General features: G+C 37.7%; 1 pseudogene; it reads right to left on the reverse strand.

Annotated features, from left to right (window-relative positions):
• The window catches only part of LOC127742935 (uncharacterized), a 127788-nt pseudogene extending 105282 nt beyond the window's left edge, over positions 1-22506 (reverse strand).
• Between the last annotated feature and the right edge of the window lie 248 nt (positions 22507-22754).

Below are 22754 nucleotides of genomic sequence, written 5' to 3' on the forward strand. Positions count from 1 at the left end.
TCTAACTGGGGACTCTAGCAAAGCTGAGTCACAATCTGAAAAGGTTCGCCCAGTCATGTGTCTGTGGCATTTATGTATCCGATGGTAATACTGGAAAACAAAGTGCTTAGGGCCACGACCAAGACTCATAAGTAGCTATGTTCAAGAATCAACATCCTTAACTAGGAAAGTCAATAACACTATCCAAGATTCTAAGTTCCTAGAGAAGCCAATCATTCTGAACTTCAAAGGAAAAAGGAGATGCCAAAACTGTTCAGAAGCAAAAAGCTACAAGTCCCGCTCATCTAATTAACAATTTAAGTTTGGTGTTGTGATGAGCGGATAATTTATACGCTTTTTGGCATTGTTTTTAGGTAGTTTTTAGTAAGTTCGAGCTACTTTTAGGGATATTTTCATTAGTTTTTATGTTAAATTCACATTTCTGGACTTCACTATGAGTTTGTGTGTTTTTCTGTGATTTCAAGTAATTTCTGGCTGAAATTGAGGGACCTGAGCAAAACTCTGAGAAGGAGGCTGACAAAGGACTACTGATGTTGTTGGAATCTGACCTCCCTGCACTCGAAATAGATTTTCTGGAGCTACAGAACTTCAAATATATAATAGTTTATACATTAGTAAAAAGTTCTAGTTATAATAAACTAGCTACTAGGTTTACATGAGTAAGTAATTGATGCATAAATCTACTTCTGGGGCCCACTTGGTGTATGCTTGGGCTGAGCTTGATCTATCCACAAGCTGAGGCTTCTATTGGAGTTGAACGCCAAGTTGTAACGTGTTTTGGGCGTTCAACTCCGGGTCGTGACGTGTTTCTGGCGTTTTACTCCAGACAGCAACATGGAACTGGCGTTAAGCGTCAGTTTACGTCGTCTATTCCCGAATAAAGTATAGACTATTATATATTGCTGGAAAGCCCTGGATGTCTACTTTCCAACGCCGTTCGGAGGGTGCCATTTGGAGTTCTTTAGCTCCAGAAAATCCATTTCGAGTGCAGGGAGATCAGATTCCAACAGCATCAGCAGTCCTTTGTCAGCCTCCTATCAGAGTTTTGCTCAAGTCCCTCAATTTCAGCCAGAAATTACCTGAAATCACAGAAAAATACACAAAATCATAGTAAATTCTAGAAATGTGAATTTAACATAAAAACTAATGAAAACATCCCTAAAAGTAGCTTGAACTTACCAAAAACTACCTAAAATCAATGCCAAAAAGCGTATAAATTATCCGCTCATCATGAGGCAAAATCAAGTGATGGAGGATTATCATATGAGAAACCGGGAGGCAAGGCTGGAAAATTTTGCATGAATGAATTGAAGGTTTGCTCAAGTGACGATGGCTCTCGATTAATGGAGTATGACACATTGAGTGCTCTTTGATTTTGATCCTCCCAATCACAACTTGAGGAATTGTGGAACTCATCACAGTATGGATCATCTTGTTACCTTGGGGGACAATCTTGCATGAATTTATTGGAAATACACTCTAGTGAAGATGTCAAAATATGAGTAGTTGTTAGACTCGTCAAAACCTGGATCATATTGTGTCTCTGGGAAATGTCCCATTTCAACTGATTGTTCACACTCTTGTTGACATGTCCAGATACCATGAGGGTGATGATATAAATCATCTTGTGGTTTTGGATCATATCTCATGTGAATTGCTTCATCATTTATCATTTCTTGGTGATACTCCCAGCCACCATAATGACTTGAATCATTTTGTGGTTGTGGGAAGTATCCCATATGATTCTCTTACTCATCTTGTGGTTCTGAAGTATATCTCCATTGATTGGAGTGCTCAGAATTTGTATCTTCTTGGTGATATTCCCAGCCACCATTGGAAATTGGTGATGGTGGGTAATATCCCATAAAATTTGTTTGATCATAAGATGAGTTGAACTCCATTTGAATTTTGTAAAACACAACACCAATGAAAATTGAAATTCATATCTCAAAGAAGAATTTCTTAGTGAGGCAATAACTCAAACACCTTGGTGTCAGCTTAAAATAGTGAATAAAAACAAAGAAAATGCTTAATCTAGACTTCTCACCCACTTAATCATTGTTGATCTAAATCAATCCTCGACAATGACGCCAAAAACTTGATGGGTGAAAAATTAGAATTCCACACAAAACTCACCAGCAAGTGTACCAGGTCGCATCAAGTAGTACTAACTCACAAGAGTGAGGTCGATCCCACAGGGATTGATGGATCAAGCAACTTTAGTGGGTGATTAGTTTAGTCAAGCTAACAATATTGAGTGATAATTGATGCAGCAGAAAGTAAATGATAGTGAATTAAAAGTGCATAAGAAGTAAATGAGCAGAAACATAAAGAGCAAGGAATGTAAATTGACAAATTCTTAAAGAACCAGAAAGGTAGATTGCAGCAAATGTAAAGGGGATTGGGTGCAGAGAATTGAAAGAAAGCAGTAAAGCAAGCAATTGAATAGATCTTGAGAACAAGTGACAAGAAATTTCAAGTGTAGGAAAATTAGATTCAAATCACAGTAGCTTCAAATGAAAAATGGCCAAAAGTAAAATTGCAGAAGAGAAGATTCAGAAACTGAAATTTCATAAGCCAATTGAATTCAATACTTGAAATATAAAGTGCAGAAAAATAAAACTGTATTAAAGAGAGCTTTCTATTCTATCCTACTCCTACTCCTGTTGCTCTCTAGCAGAGCCAACCTCCTTTTTAAAATGGAACAGATGCCTTTTTATAGGCTCTTACAAAATTAAAATGAAATTAAAATTAAAAACAAATTAAAACTAAATAAAATTCCTATTCTAACTATCTCTTGTGCCTTTGAGTGATGATAATGGGATTTGCTTGCTTTAGATTTGGAGAAGAGTAGATCCGGATGGCTTGGTTTTTGTGGCATGGGTCAGGGTGCATTTGGTTGAATTTTGGTTGGAGGCATGCTCCAGTGGTGTCTTGTTGCTCACTAGCGCTCACTAAGTGAGCACTGTGCTCACTATTTGAGCGCTACTCCTTGGTTCAATGTGTCCCCCTCTTTGAACCTTGGCCAGCGAATGTTTGGTGCCTTGGTGAGTGCTTTTGGGGCCTTAAAGATGCCTATCACTTGTACTTCAATTTTGTGCCAAATATAGATTATTATATATCGTTGGAAAGCTCTGAATGTCAGCTTTCCAACACAACTAGAAGCGCATTAATTGGACATCTGTAGCTCAAGTTATGGCCCTTTAAAGAAGACATGGTCATGATGTCATAAGACTTAAAGAAAAGCCCGAAAATGCTCACTAAGAGAGCATAGTGCTCATTTCTTTGAGCACTATTAGAGTGCCCCACTGCTGCCCCTTGGTTCCTTGGTTGAGTGGCACGCAAATGCTCAGTAGAGTGAGCATAGTGCTCACTAAGTGAGCGCCAACCTTGTCTTGGTCTTGTTTCCAAGCTTAAGATCGCCACGCTTTATTTTCATGCGTGGCCTAATGTCCAAAGAGTGCTCAATCTTCAAAGCGTGCCCAAAATTCCTCTTTTCTTCTTTTTAGCTTATTTTGTATTTTTTTGCTTCTTTTTCTACTTATTTCCTACAAGATTTATAAAATCAAAAGATCAAAGAAATATACCATTTAAGCACAAAAGCAACCAATATTTAGGCACTATTCATCAATTTCTTGTATGAAAAAGCATAGAAAAACATGACATGATGACATGTCATCATGAGCTAAGGATCCTTTCCTTGTTGGAACCACAACTATGCCAATTATGTTGGATTAATCTCACTTGATCAACCCTGACATTGGTAGGTAAGTTAAATGAGCATAAGTGTTCTTAACCCACAAATCCTAAATTGCTTGCTAATTGCCTTAGCAATAACTTAGCATTAATGGGAACAAGAACAATTAACAATCCAAGGATTGACATTAAATGTTGGACATTCCAACTCTAGGAACTTAATTGCTCACTTTACCCAAGCCAAGAGACAAAAATTTAGCCTAAATCCATGTTTGACATTTTGTCAAACACTTGGTGGGCAAAAAGCTTAAACATGATAAAATAAGAAAAGGCTTGGAAGTAAAAGCAATAATTGATTTAAATCAACAAGAATAGCATAGGGAAGCATAGAATAACACCAAATATCAAACTCATCAACAAGAAAGTGAAATTGCAAAAGCGAAGCAAAATTGAACTATAACTTGAATGAGAAGAAAGAGTAATGACAATATAACTATAAAGAGTAATAACAACAGAATACTTACAATGAGATTAGCAAAATCCAATGATCAAAAATGGAAATGGCACTTGGAATGTAAAACCCTAATGAAACCCTAATGGAGAAGATGAGAAAAACTTAGAGAAAAATAAAACTTAAAAAATCTTCTATTCTACTCCTAAAACTATACTGATGATATGCTATGTTATTTTCTTCATTTCCCCTCCAATACAAACTAAAAGATTTCAGAAATGGTCCTCCAAAGCCCCCAAATCACGAGTCACGTGCCTTTCTAATGAAGTCATGCGCGGACACCTGTGCAGACGCACACTCTGCGAAAATTCCCTCCTGTGCGTACGCACGAGTGCTTGTGCGCACGCACACTAGGCGATTCTTGGCGGGATGCGCGATACATTCGAATTGATCCACATGCTCTGCTTGGGCTCCTGTGCAGACGCACAAGAGGTTGTGCGCACGCACGCGTCTCTGAGCTCACCTCCTTTGATTCTTCAAGTTTCCTCCACTTTGCAAGCTCTTCTTCTATTTTCTCCAACCCATTCCTACCTTATACACCTGAAATCACTCACAAACACATCAAGGCATCGAATGGAAGGCAAATAAAATAAAAATAGATCAAACTAAGCACAAAAGAGCATATTTTCATAATCAAGCACAATTTGGGAGGAAAGTTCAAAAGCATGCTATTCAAGGGAATAAGTGTGAGTTTATGTGATGAAATCCATTCAATTATAACCAAAAATCATCATCAAATATGGATTCATCAATCTCCCTTAGCATTTTTCTTTGTCCTTGAAGTAGCAAGGTGAGAGAGTCATCCATTGGGGCTTGGGGTGAATAGGAGGGTACATTATTTTGGAGAAAGGGTTCATAATGGGAAAGTAGTTCTTCTTGGTCAAAATATGGAGGTGGTAGATATGAATTGTGTGGCTCTTGGGAGTATTGATGTTGTGGTGATTCCATATATAGCTCATATGGCTCAAAAGGTGGTTGGTATGGTGGATATGGATTAGGATCATATGGAGGTGTTGGTGAAAAGGTGCTTGCGAGTATGATTGATGACTATGTTGAGGGCATGGCTTATAGGCATATGGTGGCAGTTCTTGATAGTCACAAGGAGATTCACCATAGCCATTTGATTGGTATGCATCATAGAATGGATATAGTTCATAGTGCATTGGTAGAGGTTATTACCAAGAGGATTGATCATATGCATATGGCTCCTCCCACCTTTGATTGTCCCATCCTTGATGCATATTCTCATTGTAGCTCCCATTGCCTACAACATAGTTAGAACCAAACTCATAGCCAAAGTGAGAATTCATGATGAAAAGAGAAAACAAAAACAAAAGCTAACAAGAAATAATGAAACAAAGTCCTAAAACTAGCAAAAACTAACAAGCAATCTAAAAATCAAGCTATTCACAATGTTCACATATGTACAATAACTAATAACAAGGCACACGTTTGCAATTCCCCAGCAATGGCGCCATTTTGATGAACGAATTTTTGTGTGGTAAAGAATTTCACAAATGAAATCTTGTTGCAAGTATAGTTTCTAAACCATCAAAGAATCCTTTCAGACAAAAAATTGTTTGTCACAGGTAACAGACCCCGTAAAAATAATAACCGAAGTATTCAAACCTCGGGTCGTCTCTCAAAGGAATTGCAGGGAAGTGTTCTTGCTATTGGTTATGGGATGTATATTTTGGGGTTATGAATAGGAGAACAAGAAAAGTAAATTGCAAGAATTAAACTAGTAGCTAAGAAAGCTCTTGGCAAGGTATATGAGAACTAGAAGTCCTATCCTCATTATCCTCCTCGATTGTTATATCAATTGTCCATTGCTCCCACTTAGTCAACCTCTAACTATGAAGAAAAGTCAAGTGGATAAATCAATTTGATTCATCAAGTCCTAGTCAACTCCTAAGGAAAGACTAGCTTTAGTAGAATTCAAATCAATTAGCAACTTCTAATTATCAATAAACAAGAGAATTTGATAACTCAAGTGTCACCAATTACTCAACCTAAGCCAAGAGGAGAAAATTATACTCTAGCATCCTTCCAAGCATTTAATCAAACACTTGGAAGGCATAAAAGGAAAGCGTAGTAGAATGACAACAAGAATGAAATCTAATAACTACTAATTGCAAGGAAATAAACAACAACAAAACAATTAAGTAATAAGAGAAATCAAAACATGAATTGCATTAAAAAGAATTAGAAGAATAAGAGTGCATCAACATAAAAGTAAAGAATTACAAGAATTAAAGTACAAAACTAGAGAGAGGAAGAGTAGAGGAGCAAGAATTGATAAAGGAAAAGTAAATCAAAGCATGAATTAAACCTAGATCTAGAGATAAATTAAACCTAATCCTAATCCTAGAGAGAAGAGAGAAGCTCTCTCTCTAGAAACTAACTCTAAACTACTTCTAAAACTAAAGTATGACTGATTGGTAAAGGTGTGTTGATCCCCTTCTAATCCTTGGGTTTAATAGCATCAGAAGTGAGTTGGATTTGGGTCTGGGAAGCCCAGAAATCTCCCCCAGCGGATTCACTTTAATGAGGTCATGTGCGAGCGTCGACACGTACGTGTGGGTCACGCATACCCGTCGCTTGACAATTTGCTATCCATGCGTACACGTCATGTACGCGTACGCGTCGCCATGTGACTTCACTTTCCACGTGTGCGCATCGATCTCAGCATCCCAAATCCTTGTTTTTCCATGAGTTCTCCACTTGCATGCTTTTTCTCTTCATTCCTTTGATCTATTCCTAGCCTTTCCAAACTGAACTAACTAACAAACACATCAAGGCATCTAGTGGAATCAAAGGTGAATTAAAATCAACCAATTAAGGGCCTAAAAAGCATGTTTTCACACTTAAGCATAATATAGGAGACAATCATGAAATCATGCTATTTCATTGAATAAATGTGGGTAAAAGGTGATAAAATCCCCTAAATTAAGCACAAGATGTACCACAAAATAGTTGTGCATCAGCATGATGCACGCGTACGCGTCCCTTGCAAGTTTTCCAATCTCAAGTTCGAAAGTATCACAGGTGCTCATTCGAATAGAGTGTTGCGTTCTTTGCAAATGAACGCTGATCCTCCACCCACGCGTGCGCGCCATGCATGCGTATGCATGGATTTTCAAATGTGTTATCCTGCACGTAAGCGCCATGTACGCGTGCGTGTCACTTGTGAACATAGTGTTCATCAAATGAACGTAGCGTTCTCCTGCACCTTGCTTCTTTGTTTTTTCTTTTCATCATCCTTTCACCTGCCATCTATCAAACAAGCAATCAAAGCCTAGCCAAAATCATAAGGTTTTGCATTATTCATAATAATCACCTAATTCTTGCATAAATCTCATGATTTTGTACAAAATTAATAATGTTTGATTGATTCTAGATAAACTTGAAATTCCACTCCAATCACTTACTTATTGTGCAAGAAAGTGCATGAAACCTAATGAAAAAAAGTAAAAATGCTAGTAAAACTAGCCTAAGATGACTTGTCATCACGTACGCGTGACCAAGAGAACGTTGGTGTGCAAACATTGCCTCAAATGTTGCCTCCAACGTCCTCAGTGAGATCTCAAATTTTGGAGTTGGAAAACTTGCTGCAACGCGTATGCATCGATGACGCGTACACGTGGAAGCAAATTCTAGCCATTCTCGCAAATGCGTGAGTGATGCACATGCGCAAAATGTTGTTTTGACGCATACGCGTGGGCGACGGCACGTGTGGATGAAAAAATGTTGGTGGACCAATGGTGCACAGAATTGTGATTCACACTTCTCACTACTCCAGTGCCACTAACCAGCATGTGCATTGGATCATCCAAGTAATACCTTACGTGAGTAAGGGTCGATCCCACGGAGATTGCCGGCTTGAAGAAAGCTATGGTTATCTTATTATTCTTAGTCAAGATATCAATAACAGTTTTTAATTTTATTTGTAAAAAGTAAGAGAACATGAAATGAATAATACTTGTTATGCAGTAATGGAGAATAGGTTGAAGTTTTGGAGATGCTCTGTCTTCTAAATCTCTGCTTTCCTACGGTTGTCTTCTTCACGCACGCAAGGCTTCTTCCATGGCAAGCTGTATGTTGGTGGATCAGTGTTGTCAACGGCTACCATCCGTCCTTTTAGTGAAAATGGTCCAACTACGGGTTTCGTAGGGCTAATCATCTGTCGGTTCTCACTCGTGCTAGAATAGGATCCATTGATCCTTTTGCACACTGTCACTGCGCCCAGCATTTGTGAGTTTGAAGCTCGTCACAGTCACCCTTCCCAGATCCTACTCGGAATACCATAGACAAGGTTTAGACTTTCTGGATCTCAAGAGTTCTGCCATTTGATTCTAGCTTATACCACAAAGACTCTGGTTTCACATATTTGAATACTCTGTTGTCAGGAGAGGCAATCAAACTCGTGAACTAGGAACCTAAGAGATACACACTCAATCTAAGGTAGAACGGAAGTGGTTGTCAGGCACACGTTCATAAGTTGAGAATGGTGATGAGTGTCACGGATCATCATATTCATCATGTTAAAGTACGAATGAATATCTTATAATAGAAACAAGCGTGATTAAATAGAAAACAGAAATAATTGCATTAATCCATCGAGACACAGCAGAGCTCCTCACCCCCAACCATGGGGTTTAGAGACTCATGCCGTAGAAGATAAAAATTCAAATGTAAAATGTCATGAGGTACAAAATGAATCTCTAAAAGTAGTTTTTATATTAAACTAGTAACCTAGGTTTACAGAAAATGGGCAAACTAAGATAGATAGTGCATAAATCCACTTCCGGGGCCCACTTGGTGTGTGTTTGGACTGAGCATTGAAGCTTTCACATGCATAGGCTATTCCTGGCGTTAAACGCCAGTTTTGGTGCCAGTTTGGGTGTTTAACTCTAACGTTTATGCCAATTTTGGCGTTTAACGCCAGAAAATGGTAAAAAGCTAGCATTTAAACGCCAGTTTGTGCTATCAAATCTCGGGAAAAGTATAAACTATTATACATTGTTGGAAAGCCCAAGATATCTACTTTCGAAAGCAATTGAGGGCGTGCCAATTGAGCTTTTGTAGCTCCAGAAAATCCATTTCGCGTCCAGGAGGGTCAGAATCCAACAGCATCTGCAGTCCTTTTTCAGCCTCTGAATCAGATTTTTGCTCAGGTCCCTCAATTTCATCCAGAAAATACCTGAAATCATAGAAAAATACATAAATTCATAGTAAAGTCCAGAAAATGTGATTTTTGCATAAAAACTATTAAAAATGTACTAAAAAGTAACTAAAGCATACTAAAAACTACATGAAAATACCACCAAAAAGCGTATAAAATATCCGCTCATCACAACACCAAACTTAAACGGTTGCTTGTCCCCAAGCAACTAGATAAATAAAATAAGGTAGAAGGAAAATCAAGAGGCAATACATCTCAGAGTTTTAATTGAAGCTCAGATTCTGATTAGATGAGCAGGACTAGTAGCTTTTTACTCCTAAACAGTTTTGGCATCTCAATTTATCCTTTGAAGTTCAGAATGATTGACATCCATAGGAACTCAGAATTCAGATAGTGTTATTGATTCTCCAAGTTTAATATGTTGATTCTTGAACACAGCTACTTTATGAGTCTTGGCTGTGACCCTAAGCATCTTGTTTTCCAGTAATACTATAGGATACACAAATGCCACACACACATAGTTGGGTGAACCTTTTAGATTGTGACTCAGCTTTGCTAGAGTCCCTAGTTAGTGGTGCCCAGAGTTCTTAGGCACATTCTTTTGCTTTGGATCACGACTTTAACCACTCAGTCTCAAGCGTTTTGTAACAACCCTGATTTTCGAGTACGCGGATCTTTTCTAGAGGCACGAATTTCTCCGGAAGATCAGTAAAGGGAACACCTCTGCTGTATCATCAAGCATCTCAAACCTCATTGTCATTATGACATCTTTAAGCCAAAACCTCCTCTGAGGCAAGCTCAATAACGCAATCGCGAAGAACCTAGTTTTTGAACCGTATCGGTTAGGAGTTTTGATTCTAGTTTTCGTAAATAGGCTCAGTTTGACGAACCGGACTCGATTCATGAGAGAAGAAAGATAATAGTATAATATTATCATTATATTAGTATTAGAAGTTACTTGAAAGATATTATAAGGTTACCTGGTCTGTTTTAGTTAAAAACAGGAAATCGATTTAACCGGGTTCACAGTTTACTGGTGCAGCTTAGCACCAGCACTCTCTGATGACTCTAGCAATACTAAGACCTCATTATACATGTTCTATTCTCATAATAAATATGTTACTAGTTTCATTTATGCTAGTAGATCAGAAAATAATTTTTAGAGATGTTTTTACAAGTGTTCCGATACATCTAGTTTTAGTAGTTGTACACCAGAGATATTTTAATATTATTTTAATCCACCTCCAAGCCAACCAATCACAACTCACCTTTCACCCCAAGACCTCCAAGGCTGTCTCATTTCATCATTTTGGCCGAAAATAACAAGAGAGAAAAGAGAGAAACCTTCATGAACACTTAATCTTCAAAGCTTGATTTCTTCTGAACTAAAACTCAAATCAAAACTCCGATTTCACCAAAATGATCCTCTCTTCTTTCTCTACATAACCATATAACATATCAAGGCTGGAAATAAGGTGAGATGGCTGTCTCCCTCCCTCTTCAATTCGGTTTTCAAGGAAAACCATGTAAACATGTGTTTTCTTGATGTTTTTCCTTAGGAATCATGCTTAACTTGACTTGAGGGCCAAGAAACGTGAATTTCCAGCAAGTCTAAGGTGAGATATCTCTTCCTAACATACTGAGTGAGATTTGGTCAGTTGAGAGTTTTTGGATTTAAAGTTGTTCTTGATGTGATTTAGGAGGAAAAAGTGCTTAAGGACCACCTGAAAGTTTAATTGAATTAGGAGCAGAAAAACCAGGTAGGGCTTGACAAATTTAATCTTGATTGATTGTGTTTGAGTTGTGTGATTATGATGTGGTTTGGATGTGCTTGAAATTGATTGTTTGTATGAGTTATTCTTGTTGAAATTTTGGTGAAAATTTGATGAAATTTGATGAAATTCAAGCTTTAAGTTCATGTTCTTGGAGCAGCTGGAAAAACGAAACCCTAGGCCTAAATTGAGGTTCAATTTGTGTTAAAATAATGTGGAAAAGATGGGGTTTTAGTGGCTGCTAATTTATTATGAATTATAGTAAAAATCGGTTGCTGAAAAGACTGAAAAACGGGTAAAAACAGAGAAAGAATCTGAAGAATTTATGAAGAGCATGAAGAACACTTTGAGTGTGATGAAGAACAATTAAGAACAGGCCTTAGATCTTAAAAAGGGCAAGGAAGTAAAATTTTTGGTGTTTTAGGGGTTGTCTGGTAATTTCTAAAAGTTAGGCTGGTAAAAGTAGAAATATTAAAAGTTACGGGTGGTAAAAAGTGAATTTTAAAGGTTAAAAGTTAAAGAGGGTAATTTTCAAATATTTAATGATAAAATAATAAAATATTAAATAATAATATTTAATTAAAAATAATATTTTAATAAAAATAATAAAATAATGCAGAAAAGGCAGTTTTCTGTAAAAGCTTTAGAAAGAGAACTTTAAGTGCAGAATCTCATAATTACCTTCATAAAACACTTAGGGAGTGGTAATAACATGTTAGTGAGGCAAAGATAAAGAAAAGATAAAAAGTTAAAGAAAAGATAAAAATCGAAGAAAAGTCTGTAATGTTTTAATGACAGAAAAACAGATAGAATTAGTGAACGAACTAGGGCAACATAGTTAGTCCTTGAGTTGCGACTAGGGTTAAGTATTATATGAAAAGTTAAACTGTTTCAGTATAGACTTAATGAACCTATACTTGGGACAGGCTAACTATTCATACCGAAATTTACATAAGCTTTAAATACATATGTTAAGCAGAGAAACCAAAGCAGAGTAAAGAAACACAGAGAACAGAGTAACCAGAGCAGAATAGAGGGATACAGAGAAAAGAGTAATCTGAGCAAAGTAAAAAGACACAGAGAAGAGAGCAATGTGACAGAAAGAAATGGTTTGAGTTAAGATGTTGTAAAAGTAAAACCTGTAGAGTTTGTATAGCATGATTGAACAGAGAAAGAAAGAGGTACTGCATAAGAATGTGAAAGTAATGATGAATAATGAGAATGATAATGAATGATGATAATGAGAATGATTATGTAAGAATCTGCTATAGAAAGGCAGTCAGATAGATGGTGGTACGACCACTGAGAGCGCTTCCTTGGGATACTTAGCTATAACGCTATTCTGTAAGTCAGAGGACTCTTACAGAGGTATCGAGAACACACGACTAGCATATACTCCTGTAAGTCAAAGGACTCTTACAGTGAGAGTGTGTGTATGCTCCTATAAGTCAAAGGACTCTTACAGTGAGTGTGTTGGGCAAATAATAGTTAACTAGCTCCGCCATGCAAGTCAAAGGACTCTTGCAGTGGGTTGCTAGTGCCGCCCTGCAAGTCAAAGGACTCTTGCAGTGGTTTGCCTCACAAGTCAAAAGACTCTTGCGAGGGGCATTGCCAACAGGGAAGCCTTACCTGGCCAAAGGACTCCGGGTAACGTCGGGAGCGGGTATGTAACCGACAAATGAGCTCATTACCTGCACTAGGGCTAGACATGCATCATACTTGGTTGTGCATTTTCTCTATTATGATTGTTGCATGAATGTATGCCTTCTTTGTTTGTATTCTATTCTCTGTGTTTGTGTCTGTGTTTTACTTTCTTGTATTCTTCTGTTTGTGATCTTTTTCTGTTTTCTCTATTTTCTCTATTTATCTGTCTTCTGTTTACTACTTCTCTATATTCTGCTATTAGTCTACTAAACAACACAAAATTAATGAACGTAACTAATAACCCTGGTCCTACTAAGAACTCCCCAGTTCTTACCCCTTCTCTCTCCCTTCCCCCTCCAGATGGAAGCATGAGTACCCTTCCGTAGTTCGTTGACGACCGTTCGTAAAGAGAATTCCGCTCTAGGTAGTCTTCTGAGTCTAGGGTGAATCTCTTTATCTATGTATATGTATATACCGTGGGACCAGCCAACGTCTGCACCCCGTTCGTATGCGCACTTTAACCTGAATCCTGTGTACGAGACTCCCGTTGTGTGGCTACTTGATGAGGTACCAGAGGGACATCCTATGGCAATGTCTGATCGTGCAGAGAAATAGCAGATGATGTCCTACCTTTGGTGACGTTCACTTGACTTGAGTTTTGAAGACTTAGAACGTACTTTCCCTCGCTTTAGTAGTTTAGAGGGACTAGGCGAGTATAAAGTCTAGGCTAGCCTGGGTGCCAGCTTAGGGACTTCTTGAACAGGTCAGGACCTGGGATGTTGTATATATATATATATATATATATATATATATATATGTATATAGATATTATTTAGCTATATTTAGGGATATTCTAACCAAAAGTCTATACTCTAATAAAGGCTAGATCACTGAATCTTGTTAGCTGCTTGTGATGTATTTATGTGTGGTTGTTTATAACTGTTTTATTTGTTATTATTTGTGAATTGATTATAAATGATTATGTTTATTAATCCAAACATTTTCAAAAAGATACACCTCGCAAATTAACTACGCCTTTAACAACGAATCAGGCTCATATGATAAATAATAGATAATAACTAGGAAGACAAATTTGTAGCGCTCAGTTTCTGGTGTGTCCTAGGCGTACTTAAAATTGGGTCGTTACAATTTGGTATCAGAGCAGTTCGTTCCCTGTAGAGCCTGGGGAGTGGACTGACTATGCTTCATTGCATACTCTGCTTGTGTGTCTCATGCCGTTAGGGTATCTTTAAGATACATTTGGCATGAATGTCTATGAGCACTCATTTTGGGAATGTTCGTGCCTAACTTGAGATATTAAGATTGATCACCTTAATGTTGATTGTTTGGTGCGGATAAGACCTCAATGACTGTGAATAGGCATGGTTTAATCGAGCTCCGAATGACAAATCGACGTGAGCCACAACTATCTTCATAGCTGTTATGATCTTCTTGGCTATGGCTGTGTGAGATTTAGATGTTGTAAGGAATGGACCGATCTCTTCGTTAGGATGGCTTGAAGGAAATAGACCGCTTGAAGAAGGATTCTTGCACGCGGCTGAAATTTTGTGGGCAAAATTTTCTTTAAGGAGGGTAGAATGTAACAACCCTGATTTTCGAGTACGCGGATCTTTTCTACAGGCACGAATTTCTCCGGAAGATCAGTAAAGGGAACACCTCTGCTGTATCATCAAGCATCTCAAACCTCATTGTCATTATGACATCTTTAAGCCAAAACCTCCTCTGAGGCAAGCTCAATAACGCAATCGCGAAGAACCTAGTTTTCGAAACGTATCGGTTAGGAGTTTTGATTCTAGTTTTCGTAAATAGGCTCAGTTTGACGAACCGGACTCGATTCATGAGAGAAGAAAGATAATAGTATAATATTATCATTATATTAGTATTAGAAGTTTCTTGAAAGATATTATAAGGTTACCTGGTTTGTTTTAGTTAAAAACAGGAAATCGGTTTAACCGGGTTCATAGTTTACTGGTGCAGCTTAGCACCAGCACTCTCTGATGACTTTAGCAATGCTAAGGCCTCATTATACATGTTATATTCTCATAATAAATATGTTACTAGTGTCATTTATGCTAGTAGATCAGAAAATAATTTTTAGAGATGTTTTTACAAGTGTTCCGATACATCTAGTTTTAGTAGTTGTACACCAGAGATATTTTAATATTATTTTAGTCCACCTCCAAGCCAACCAATCACAACTCACCCTACACCCCCAAAACCCCCAAGGCTGCCTCATTTGCTCATTGTGGCCGAAAATCACCAAGAGAAAAAGGAGAGAAAGTTCTTGGTTCATAAAACTTCAAAGCTTGATTTCTTTTGAACTAAAACTCAAATCAAAACTCCGATTTCACCAAAATGATCCTCTCTTCTTTCTCTACATAACCATATAACATATCAAGGCTGGAAATAAGGTGAGATGGCTGTCTCCCGCCCTCTTCAATTTGGATTTCAAGGAAAACCATGTAAACATGTGTTTTCTTGATGTTTTTCCTTAGGAATCATGCTTAACTTGACTTGAGGGCCAAGAAACATGAATTTCCAGCAAGTCTAAGGTGAGATATCTCTTCCTAACATACTGAGTGAGATTTGGTCAGTTGAGAGTTTTTGGATTTAATGTTGTTCTTGATGTGATTTAGGAGGAAAAAGTGCTTAAGGACCACCTGAAATTTTGATTGAATTAGGAGCAGCAAAACCAGATAGGGTTTGAAAAATTTAATCTTGATTGATTGTGTTTGAGTTGTGTGATTATGATATGGTTTAGATGTGCTTGAAATTGATTGTTTGTATGAGTCATTCTTGTTGAAATTTTGGTGAAAATTTGATGAAACTTGATGAAATTCAAGCTTTAAGTTCATGTTCTTGGAGCAGCTGGAAAAACGAAACCCTAGGCCTAAATTAAGGTTCAATTTGTGTTAAAATCATGTGGAAAAGATGGGGTTTTAGTGGCTGCTAATTTATTATGAATTATAGTAAAAATTGGTTGCTGAAAAGACTGAAAAACAGGTAAAAACAGAGAAAGAATCTGAAGAATTTATAAAGAACATGAAGAAAGTGTGATGAAGAAAAATTAATAACAGGCCTTAGATCTTAAAAAGGGCAAGGAAGTAAAATTTTTGGTGTTTTAGGGGTTGTTTAGTAATTTCTGAATGTTAGGGTGGTAAAAGTAGAAATATTAAAGTTACTGGTGGTAAAAAGTGAATTTTAAAGGTTATAGGTTAAAGTAAAGTTAATTTTCGAAAATATATTAATGATAAAATAATAAATAATAATAAAATATTAAATAATAATATTTAATTAAAAATAATATTTTAATAAAAATAATAAAATAATACAAAAAAGGCAATTTTCTGTAAAAGTTTTAGAAAGACAACTTTAAGTGCAGAATCTCATAATTACCTTCATAAAACACTTAGGGAGTGGTAATAACATGTTAGTGAGGCAAAGATAAAGAAAAGATAAAAAGTTAAAGAAAAGATAAAAATCAAAGAAAAAGTCTGTAATGTTTTAATGACAGAAAAACAGATCGAATTAGTGAACGAACTAGGGCAACATAGTTAGTCCTTGAGTTGCGACTAGGGTTAAGTATTATATGAAAAGTTAAACTGTTTCAGTATAGACTTAATGAACCTATACTTGGGACAGGTTAACTATTCATACCGAAATTTACATAAGCTTTAAATACATATGTTTAGCAGAGAAACCAGAGCAGAGTAAAGAAACACAGAGAACAGAGTAACCAGAGCAGAATAGAGGGATACAGAGAAAAGAGTAATCTGAGCAAAGTAAAAAGACACAGAGAAGAGAGCAATGTGACAGAGAGAAATGGTTTGAGTTAAGATGTTGTAAAAGTAAAAGCTGTAGAGTTTGTATAGCATGATTGAACAGAGAAAGAAAGAGGTACTGTATAAGAATGTGAAAGTAATAATGAATAATGAGAATGATAATGAATGATGATAATGAGAATGATTATGTAAGAATCTGCTATAGAAAGGCAGTCAGATAGATGGTGGTACGACCACTGAGAGCGCTTCCCTGGGATACTTAGCTATAACGCTATTCTGTAAGTCAGAGGACTCTTACAGAGGTATCGAGAACACACGACTAGCATATACTCCTGTAAGTCAAAGGACTCTTACAGTGGGAGTGTGTGTATGCTCCTGTAAGTCAAAGGACTCTTACAGTAAGAGTGTGTGTATGCTCCTGTAAGTCAAAGGACTCTTACAGTGAGTGTGTTGGGCAGATAATAGTTAACTAGCTCCGCCATGCAAGTCAAAGGACTCTTGCAGTGGGTTGCTAGTGCCGCCCTGCAAGTCAAAGGACTCTTGCAGTGGTTTGCCTCACAAGTCAAAAGACTCTTGCGAGGGGCATTGCCAACAGGGAAGCCTTACCTGGTCAAAGGACTCCGGGTAACGTCGAGAGCGGGTATGTAACCGACAAATGAGCTCATTACTTGCACTAGGGCTAGACATGCATCATACTTGGTTTTGCATTTTCTCTATTATGATTGTTGCATGAATGTATGCTTTCTTTGTTTGTATTCTATTCTCTGTGTTTGTGTCTGCGTTTTACTTTCTTGTATTCTTCTGTTTGTGATCTTTTTCTGTTTTCTCTATTTTCTCTATTTATCTGTCTTCTGTTTACTACTTCTCTATATTCTGCTATTAGTCTACTAAACAACACAAAATTAATGAACGTAACTAATAACCCTGGTCCTACTAAGAACTCCCTAGTTCTTACCCCTTCTCTCTCCCTTCCCCCTCCAGATGGAAGCATGAGTACCCTTCCGTAGTTCGCTGATGACCGTTCGTAAAGAGAATTCCGCTCTAGGTAGTCTTCTGAGTCTAGGGTGAATCTCTTTATCTATGTATATGTATATACTGTGAGACCAGCCAACGTCTGCACCCCGTTCGTATGCGCACTTTAACCTGAATCCTGTGTACGAGACTCCCGTTGTGTGGCTACTTGATGAGGTACCAGAGGGACGTCCTATGGCAATGTCTGATCGTGCAGAGAAATAGCAGATGATGTCCTACCTTTGGTGACGTTCACTTGACTTGAGTTTTGAAGACTTAGAACGTACTTTCCCTCGCTTTAGTAGTTTAGAGGGACTAGGCAAGTATCGAGTCTAGGCTAGCCTGGGTGCCAGCTTAGGGACTTCTTGAACAGGTCAGGACCTGGGATGTTGTATATATATATATATGTATATAGATATTATTTAGCTATATCTAGGGGTGTCCTAACTAAAAGTCTATACTCTAATAAAGGCTGGATCACTGAATCTTATTAGCTGCTTGTGATGTATTTATGTGTGGTTGTTTTTAACTGTTTTATCTGTTATTATTTGTGAATTGATTATAAATGATTATGTTTATTAATCCAAACATTTTCAAAAAGATACACCTCGCAAGTTAACTACGCCTTTAACAACGAATCAGGCTCATATGATAAATAATAGATAATAACTAGGAAGACAAATTGGTAGCACTCAGTTTCCAGTGTGTCCTAGGCGTACTGAAAATTGGGTCGTTACACGTTTCACTTGGACCTTCATGACACAAGCACATGGTTAGGGACAGCTTGATTTAGCCGCTTAGGCCAGGATTTTATTCCTTTGGGCCCTCCTATCCATTAATGCTCAAAGCCTTGGATCCTTTTTACCCTTGCCTTTTGATTTTAAGGGCTATTGGCCTTTCCTTTTTCTTGCTTCAAGAATCAATTTTATGATTTTTAAGATTATCAATAACATTTCTCTTTCTTTTCATCATTCTTTCAAGAGCCAACAATTTTAACATTCATAAACTTCACTATCAAAAATATGCACTGTTCAAGCATTCATTTAGAAGACAAAAAGTGTTGCCACCACATAAAAATAATTAGAATTTTTCTTATTGAAAAGTTGAAATAATTGCCTCCTTACTTTAAAGAAAATCTATTATTTTATTCATGTTTAGTGATGATGAGAGGAATAAAGTATAGCTTACTTGGAGATAAAAATAAAAATAAAAATAAAGACCCTAATTACTAATACTCATGTAATTCTTAAGATAGGTTTCTAATAATAAAAGTTATCATAGATTTAAGATTAGGACTCAACAACCTTTATTTTGGGATATGGATGCTCCTTCAATCTGTGGGGTGTCTGGTCCCTCAAGGGAGAGCTTCTGGCGCTTCAGCTCCTGTAGCTCACGCCCTTGCTTTTCTCGTTCCTTAAGCAGCTTGCAGAGCATGCTATTTTGATTTTGTTGTTCATCCTTAAGTTGATCCATAGCTTCTTGCAACCTGGTGACAGATGATTTTAGGCAGGCCCAGTAGTTAATTTGAGAGATTTCTGGGAGGAACTCCTGCGCCCTCCTCTTGATGGAGTTGTCGTGTACTTGTTGTCCCTCCATTGACTTTTTAGTGATTGGATGCTCGAGTGAGATGAACTTATCCACTCCCATCTTTAGCCCAGCATCTTTACATAGCAGAGAGATTAAGCTTGGGTAAGCTAATTTGGCTTCAGTGGAGTTCTTATTTGCAATTGTGTAAATCTCACAAGAAATCAGATGATAAATCTCCACTTCGTTTTCTAGCATAATGCAGTGAATCATCACTGCTCTTTTGATAGTGACCTTAGAGCGGTTGCTAGTGGGCAGTATAGAATGCCCAATGAAGTCCAACCAGCCCCTAGCAACTGGTTTGAGATCTCCTCTCTTGAGTTGGTTTGGGACACCTTTTGAGTTGGTTATCCACTTAGTTCTAAGGAGGCATATGTCCTCTAGAACTTGGTCCAAACGCTTATCTACTCTCACCATTCTCCTATTAAAGGATTCTGGATCATCTTGTAATTGAGGCAGCTTGAAGAACTCTCTTATTTTTTCAAGGTGGAAGTAAATAGTCTTCCCTCTGACCATAGTTCGAAAGGTATGGAAGGCAGTTCTCGTCATTCTCTGCTTATCTATCAACCACAGATTTGACTATAATTCCTGGACCATGTTTCTTCCCACCTTTGTCTTAGGATTAGCTAGGATTTCCCAACCTCTATTTCGAATCTGTTCTTGGATCTCCGGATATTCGTCTTCTTTCAGATCGAACTTAACTTCCGGGATCACTGACCTCAAACTCATTATTTTGTGGTAATGATCTGCATGTTCTTTGGCTAAGAACCTCTCATGATTCCAAAGTGGTTTTGGATTATTCTCTTTCTTGCCTCTTAAAGTGGTTTGTTTTCCTTTAGGGGCCATAATCTTGGTGAGGTTTTGCTCAGTGATCACGGAAATACACACCAAACTTAGAGGTTTGCTTGTCCTCAAGCAAATCAAAGGAAAAGAGAGGAATAGAGGGGGAGAGAGATTCGAATGGTGGAGGTATAGGGATGGTCGAATGTGTATTTAAAAGGGAGGGGTGGGTTTCGAAAATTTTGAAAAAGATATGATAGAAAGATATGATTTGTAAAAGATGAATTATGATATGAAAAAGATGAGATTTTAAAATTCAAAAGATATAGAAAAGATATAAAGAAGTTAAACCTGAATTTTTGTTAATGCATCTAAGAATCTGATTTACATAAGGCTGCCAAGCTTGCTTCACAAATTGGCGTTGGCAACGCCCTTCTAGAGTTGGCAACGCCCAAATTTGCTTCTCCAGGCTGCCTGGCGTTGCCTTCAACAACGCCCCCTTTTCCCAAGTTGGCAACGCCAACTTCTTGCCCAGCTTGCATCATTCTTGTTTCCATGCTTCCTTGTTTCATCACCTATCATCAACAAAGGAAATAGCTTCAAAGTCTTACCAATTCATGCAATAAATTTCATGAGATTCATTCATACTCATTCATGTATGTATTCTTTAAATCATTTGCATGAATTTGGCTAGAATCAACATGTTCCTTGGTGTTCTCATGCATGAAGATAAAACTCATAAAAGGACTTGTTTAGTTAGAGAAAATGAGTGAGATTAAGCTAAAACCAACTAAACTAACTAGCTAATATAACAAATATGCAATTGCATCAAAGAGATAAATGAGTTTTTGAAAAAGATTTGAAAGAGATTTTGAAAGAAAATTAGAAAGAATTTAGAAGATTATTAAATTTTTGAAAATTAAATTTGGGAGATAAAAATTTGTAACATGTTTATGCAGAAAATTATGATTTAAAACATGAAAATTTGAAAAAAATTGAAGTGAAAACAAAATCACCTCCCCCTGTTTGATCTGGCATTAAACGCCCAGAATGGTATCCATTCCGGCGTTTAACACCCATTTGTTGCCCAATTTGGGCGTTTAACGCCCAGCCAGGTACCCTGGCTGGCCTTAAATGCCAGGAATCCTTTGTCACTGGGCACTTTTCTAAACGCCCAGGATGCTGCAACTCTGGCGTTAAATGCCCAGAATGGTGCCCATTCTGGCGTTTAACACCCAAAAAGGTATCTTTACTGGTATTAAACGCTCAGAATGGTATCCATTGTGGTGTTTAATGCCCAAAATGCCTCTTACTGGCGTTTTCGAGCCAGTGAGCTCTTTTTCTCTTCTTTGTGCTCTGAATCCTTTTGTAACTCTATGAATATCTTTGCTAATGACTAGGTTGCCTACCAGCAAGCGCTTCTTTTCTTTAGCTGGACTTTTACTGAGCTTTAGTCTAGTATCAGTTTTGAGCATTCTTGCTCAATATTGCTTTCAAGATAATGTTTGACTCTCTGTCCATTAACAATGAACTTTTTGTCAGAGTCAACATCCTGAAGCTCTACATATCCATATGGTGACACACTTGTGATCACATATGGTCCCCTCCACCGGAATTTTAATTTTCTAGGGAACAATCTGATCCTAGAGTTAAACAGCAGAACCTTCTGTCCTGGCTCAAAGACTCTGGATGACAGTTTCTTGTCATGCCATCTTTTTACTTTCTCTTTGTAAATTTTTGCATTTTCAAAAGCATTGAGTTTGAATTCCTCTAGCTCATTCAACTGGAGCAATCTTTTCTCCCCAACTAAGTTGGCATCAAGGTTTAGGAATCTGGTTGCCCAGTAAGCCTTGTGTTCCAGTTCTACTGGCAGGTGACATGCTTTTCCACACACAAGCTGGTATGGAGAGGTCCCTATAGGAGTTTTGAATGCAGTTCTGTATGCCCATGGAGCATCATCCAGACTCCTTGCCCAATACTTTCTACGGGTATTTACAGTCCGTTCCAGGATTCGTTTTAGTTCTCTATTTGAGACTTCAGCCTGCCCATTTGTCTGTGGATGATATAGAGTAGCCACTTTGTGGTTAATTCCATATCGGATCAGAGTAGAGTCAAGCTGTTTATTGTAGAAATGAGTTCCTCCATCACTGATTAGTATTCTATGGACACCAAATCTGCTGAAGATATGCTTCTGGAGAAACTTCAGCACTGTCTTAGTATCACTAGTGGGTGTTGCAATTGCTTCCTCCCATTTAGATACATAGTCTACTGCCACCAGAACATAAGTGTTTGAGTATGATGGCGGGAAAGGCCCCATGAAGTCAATACCCCATACATCAAACAACTCAATCTCTAAGATCCTTTGCTGAGGCATCGCATAACTGTGAGGTAGATTACCAGCTCTTTGCCAACTGTCATAGCTACGTACAAACTCTCGGGAGTCTCTATAGAGAGTAGGCTAGTAGAAACCACATTGGAAGACTCTTGTGGTTGTCCGCTCACTTCCGAAATGTCCTCCATATTGCGATCCATGGCAATGCCATAGGATCTTCTGTGCCTCTTCTCTGGGCACACACCTATGGATTATTCCGTCTGCACATCTCTTAAAGAGATATGGTTCATCCCACAAGTAGTACTTTGTATCAGTGACTAATTATTTTGTTTGCTGCCTGCTATACTCTTTGGGTATGAATCTTACCGCTTTATAGTTTGCAATGTCTATAAACCATGGTACTTCCTGAATGGCAAAGATCTCAGTAGAGGGGAGG

This window comes from Arachis duranensis, chromosome 10, assembly GCF_000817695.3.
Source record: "Arachis duranensis cultivar V14167 chromosome 10, aradu.V14167.gnm2.J7QH, whole genome shotgun sequence".
Taxonomy (NCBI): domain Eukaryota; kingdom Viridiplantae; phylum Streptophyta; class Magnoliopsida; order Fabales; family Fabaceae; genus Arachis; species Arachis duranensis.